Here is a 6,000-nt window from a genome sequence, read left to right as displayed (position 1 = left end):
TCTTCCAGGCTTTTCCAATGCCCTGGAACAAAAAAAGCTCAAAACCCAGACAGAATCACTGACAGGCAGATTATTAGCACCTCAGCTTTGTTACAGACTGCTGCAAAGGTTCTGTTAGATTAGCTGGGACCGGGTGAGCATGGAGTCAGCTTGATCCCCATCACTGGTTCTGTAGGACTAGCAGGAAGAATGAGATTGTGCCAGACAATAAACTGGGGTTTTTTTCTAAGCAGCTTTATCAAAAACCTCAGAGGCCTCATTACAAGAGACCCTGACATCTCCACCCCTCAGCTCTTTCTCCATTAGCCAAAGTGTGTAAGGAAGGAATTTTAGATACCTTTGCAATGCAGCACTGACTGCAGCATTCAGTTTCCTGTACAGTGATCTTCCTTTGTGGCTCACAGTGCTTCACCACAGGCTCTGATGGCTGCACCTCAGTCCAAGCAGTTCTGGTAGCTCACACCCCACTGCAGGGTCCTCTCTGCAGCTGCCCTGGCACTGGGTCTCACCCACCAGCCCTTTTTGCTCCCAGAACAGCTCTGCTGAGGGGTAGCTCTATTGTCACCATGTGGTGGTGATGTATTTCTGGCAGGCTTTAAATGAGGGAAGGAGCAGAGCTGGTAGGGAAGGCAAAGCATGGCAGGTATACAGTAGGAACAGCCCACAGCTGATGTGGGCGTGGGCAATGGTGATGCTCAGCACAGCTGGTGACATTGGTGGATGAAATGGGATCAGAAGATAAAACAGAGCCTTGGGCAAGGAAGAGGTTCTCAATTTAAATCTGAGGCACATAAAGCAGAGAGAACTGGCCATTTAAGAATTTTTTTTGTAAGGAATGGACAAGGCTGATGTTATGAGCCAGGAAACAAGAAGGGAGTTGCAGAAAGAAGAAAAGGGACTGAGAGGAAAATGAATGAGTGCTCTGCGACATTTGTTCCCTTCTATTTCAGAGAAATACCTCTTTCAAGCAGTAATAACCTCCCTGAAAAGCAAAATGGACTGAGTGTTTCAGTGCAGCTGCAGGACTCTGCCCTGCTCCAGTGAAGCACTTAAGCACATCCTGACTTTCAGGCTTATGGGCAGCCCAGAAAGCCAACAGGACCATGCACTTTCTTGGACAGAATTCTGAATATAAATGCTCTGCTGGATTCAGACCTGGGAGCTAGAATCTGCCTTCAGCTCGAGTCATGTACCTTCAACAAAGGCTGGACTGACAGCTGGGAAACACCACCCTGTGTGTGTGTGAATGTAATGGAAATGATCTGACCAAAGAAAAGATGCTGAATTGAACTAATATATTTAACTTTTACATAATAAAATTATAATTTTCAAGGTAGTTTTCAAAGAGCCTTTGGGTATGTGCTGTATATCCTTCTGCTTCTACCACTCCTCTGGAAATGATGGCTTCTAAAAAGTATTTTTTTCTTATAGGATTCTATGCATTTTGGTCTGTGGAGCTTGAATTGATTGATACAAACAGATGTGTTTCATTTTTACAACTGGACTATTTAACTATTTATTTTCTTTTGCAAAAACTACTTCTCAGCAATGACATATCAACAATGTAATCATGCAGGACTTGATGAGTAAAAGACACACAGGAGGAGGAAACCATGTGGTTGAAAGGACAGTATCCATCCTCTGCACAGGGGACATGACTATAAATAAAAACTTACTGATCTGAAAGGATATTGGAAAGCACCAGTCAGATTCTGTTTTACTGTTAAGCCACACTTCAGTACATCCTTCTGGAAACCAAGCATGGACTACTGGAGGAACACTCTGCATGCCTATTGATTTCTTTATTTAGTTTGCAGGCAGTGGAATTGGAGCACAAGGATCACTGTTTTCAGACCTTTCACTTCATTCTGCAAAATGACAAAAAAGTTATACAAAATTTTTGAGCTCATTTGACAATTGTAGAGATGTCTCAGAACTAAAAGTGGGTTTCAGCTGGTATTAATTGTGATATTTTAATAACCTGAGATCTTTATCCTCTTCAGGTTTCATGGCATCATTCTACTTTTGCCACTAATTTTGTAAAGACCCTTTATTTTCAGACAAGCAAAAATATTTGAATCAATTCAAATTATTAACTTCTACTAATGAAAGTCAAATAAGGTGCCATCCCCCTGATAAGCCATGCTGGATGTGGAGAAGGCTGAGGTACTTAACAACTTTTTCCCCTCAATCTTCAATGGCAACCTCTCTTCCCACACCTCTGGAGTGGATGGACAGCAGGGTGGGGACTGGGGAGCTAAGTGAAAACTGAAAACTGAAAAGGGCAAGTTTTAAATCAGATAGGAAGGAATTCTTTACTGTGAGAGTGGTAAAGAAGTGGAACAGGTTGCTCAGAGAAGCTATGGATGATCCATTCCTGGAAAGGCTCAAGGCCAGGTTGGATGGGGCTCTGAGCAACCTGCTCTAGTTAAAAGTGTCCCTGCCCGTGGCAGGGGGAGTTGGAATGAAATTACTTTACAACCCAAACCATCCTATGATTCTATTATGATTGTTAGTTTTGTATCTCATTTGGTCTCTGAAATTATGGGAACATCCCAGCAACTCCGTGAAGAATTTGTGAGCACTCCAGGCTCTGTGGATGAAACATGCCATCACTGCAATCCTTACACCACCATTTAATGGAAGTGCTCTCAACTCAAGTAGGACTCATATGAGTGACTCTTAAAAGCTGAGCTACACTTAAAAATTATCCTTAAACAATCTGAGAATTTTAAACCAAACAGAGTCAAATTTTAGAGAGGAAAATTCTCAGCTGGATACCCAGGCCTTCATCTGTGGTCCTCCCACACACCCTGTCCATGGAGGTGGCAGGATTCTGAGGAATACAGATACAGAAATCTGCTCTCTTTTCAAACTCTACCAAGAAGTGAGGCAGCTCCTGTTAGGACTGGATAGGGACTTTGTGATTGTCTGGTTTCTAGAAAAGGAAGCTGAGGGAGGATCTCATTGTTTTCTACAGCTTCCTGAGGAGGGAAAGTAGAAAGGAAGGCACTAAGCATTTCTCCCTGGGACACAGGGATATATGGTCTGGGAATAGTGTCCAGAGATGGCATTAGGAAACATTTCTTTACCAAGAGTGTGGTCAGGAATAGGTCTGCAATAGAGATGCATCTTCCTAGAGATGTAGGTGGTTGATATCCCAAACCAGTCAGTATTTAAGAAACATTTGGACAGTGCCCTTAGTAATGTGCTCTGGCTTTTGGACAATCCAGATGATTGTTGTAGGTCCCTTCCAACTAAAGTATTCTATTCTATTCTATTCTATTCTATTCTATTCTATGCTATGCTATTCTATTCTATTGGAAAATGCACCTACAGGAAAACATGGAGAGTAAGGGATTGCAGCATCACACAAATCCTCTGGGGAGTTGCATGGTCCCATTTTGGAAGGTGCCTTTTCAGGCCACTTGAGTCAAAGCAGTGGTGAATTTTGGGGATGAGGATGGCACCAGGTGCTGCCAAGGCCCCCTCACAGCTCCTGAGAGCCACTTCTCTAAAAAGATGTATTTTGGGAAGAGACATTCAGGAGCCCTTTAAGAAATCACTGGCTGCTGCTTGATAGTGGTTTTTTTCTCTAAACCAATGAAACCACACAGAAAATGGTGACATTTCAAATTTTGGGATGTTAATGACTTGACTATTATTGCCTTTCATTGAGTGTAGAGGGCACTGAACACTTGGTCTGTCAGGGTGCACCAAGGGCTGCTGCCCCATGGGAGAAGGTCAGCCAGGAGCTGAGCACTGTCTGTGCTCATCAGAATTTTTGCCTTACTCTGTAAATTGCAAACACACTGCAATGCACTGTTTCAAGGAGTTTCACAGCTGGACTCTTTTTCTTCTAAAACAAAAAGAATCTAATATTGTATGTAGCACCATATCAGGGTCTCTGGGGCCATATGAACAGTCTCAAGAAATAACACCCCTGTTTTGGGTAAATGGTCATACACTTTCAATCTAAGCTTGTAGTGAGGTTTGCATAATTGAGTGGTACTTTTGGATGTGATATATTTCTCCTTGTCATCTTTAAAACAGGAGATGGGTATGTACTGGAAAGAGGCTTATAAAACTTAAAAAGCAACAAAGGATGCAAAATCCATTTGCTGGTGTTTGCACAGCTCAGTGAAACCGTACATAAATATTATTATACAATCAAATAGAAATAGTGTGTTGGCTGACAGTGAAACAGAAAGGAAAATGTAAAACATTCAGCACTGAGATTTTTTAAAGCCATTCAGGGAAATGCTTAATTTCTGCTGGAAAATGTAGATTTCATATTCCTCTATGGTGTATATTCTTTCATTGGTTAGGAAGGCTTTAGCATCATTCTCATCAATGACACAGTCTGAAAAATATCAGCTAAAAATAAGGTCAATGAGACAAAGAGAAATATCTCATTGGAAATTTCTTATTTTTCCCTGTCTGATTAGCTGTATCTTTGCTAGAGCTGAATTGCCAGCTAACTATCAACTAATGCCCCAAACCTGCAAATACATATTCATATTCATATTAACTGTAAAGGAACTTAGCCCCTTAATCTGAGTTATGTACATGAATAGTCTCAGCAGAGTGAGCTTCTAAATTATGTCCTGGTGTGTATTATACAATGTCAGCAGGGGTGCAAGAATGATACTTGTGTGGTCTCACTTTGAGTTTGAATCTGCTGAAAATGTATATGTCTGACATGGTTTTCTTTTAGCTAATGCAAACATTTCAAATACTTCTCAGTTTGCTGACATTTGTCTGAATATGCACTGCTCTAAGTGATGGAACTTTGTTCCACAGAATTCCAGAAATAATGGTATCAAATTATAAAAACACTGCTAACTATGTGCACTGGATGCAAAGAAAACCACTGACTAGCTTTTCCTGCTCACAAGAAAGAATAATTTAAAACTGACAATATAATCTTCATTCCTTTCTTTGGCATCCAGCACCAATGCTTTTGCATTAGCTATCATTATTACAGAAAAAAGAATAGCATCTGCAAAACTAAAATTGAATTCTTTGGTAGGGGGGGAAAAAGAAGCAGCACATTAAAATTTGAAAACATATATAGTAAATTTTAATCCATATTTTAAATTGACAAAGCCAGAATTATTTATAAAGACGTTACCATCAAGTTTGCAGGAAATAAAGGTGAGAAATCACACTCTGCTGCACAAATATTTTATTACATTTACCCACCACCAATATCAATCCCCCATAACAGCACTGCTCCTCAAGAAGGGAAGTGTTGGGGAAAGCAGCCACAGTGCATTAACCTCCGGCTGCCTGTGGCTCCCACATGGTGTCCCTTGCTTGTCCCTTAACACCCTGATGGCAGAGACTGACAACACCCAAGGCTTGTTATGGTGACAGCTTCTTGATATCAAGGCCAAATGAAAGTATCATGACATTTAATATGTTCCTGAAGACTTGGCTTCGGGAGCCATTTGAGTTTAACAAAAGTCTCAGCATCATAAAAGAAGTCTGCCTCAGTCTGAATGGTGACTGGGTCTGTGGAGAAGAACCTGGAGTGTAGGAAATGAACTTGCATTTGCCAGACTGTGAGGAATGATGGGTGGGAAAAGGGTTCCATCAGTGCCCTAGGCAGGTGGCCTTGTCATTGTCAGCCAGAAATGGATGCTCCTGATGCTGTTCCTGCCCTGCAAGAGTGACATGGTTCCCTGTTCTAGGAGACTGGGAAAGTCCAGAGCTGTTTATTTCCCTCAGGGGGAAAAGGTTCTGCAGCTGCCACAAGAGGCTCAGGGCGGTGCATGGGTCACCTTCAGCTGACCTGGGACTGGTTGCAGAAGAAAGGGTCCCAGTGGGGATAGCAAAGCGCCTTTCCATCAACAAGGCAGGATGTGCTTTCACTCTACAGAGCTTGACTTGGGATCCAGGCTTTTGCACAGAACACTTTTTGGGCTGTGTGGGCCAGTTAGAGCCCAGCCCCACCCCTGGGTGTCACAGAGGCTGTGTCAGTGTCAGACCACACCA

The sequence above is a fragment of the Melozone crissalis genome, unplaced genomic scaffold, assembly GCF_028551555.1.
Source record: "Melozone crissalis strain CALT ecotype California unplaced genomic scaffold, PUWL_Pcris_2 ptg000018l_1, whole genome shotgun sequence".
NCBI classification, from domain to species: domain Eukaryota; kingdom Metazoa; phylum Chordata; class Aves; order Passeriformes; family Passerellidae; genus Melozone; species Melozone crissalis.
Note: the sequence above shows the minus strand (reverse complement) of the source record.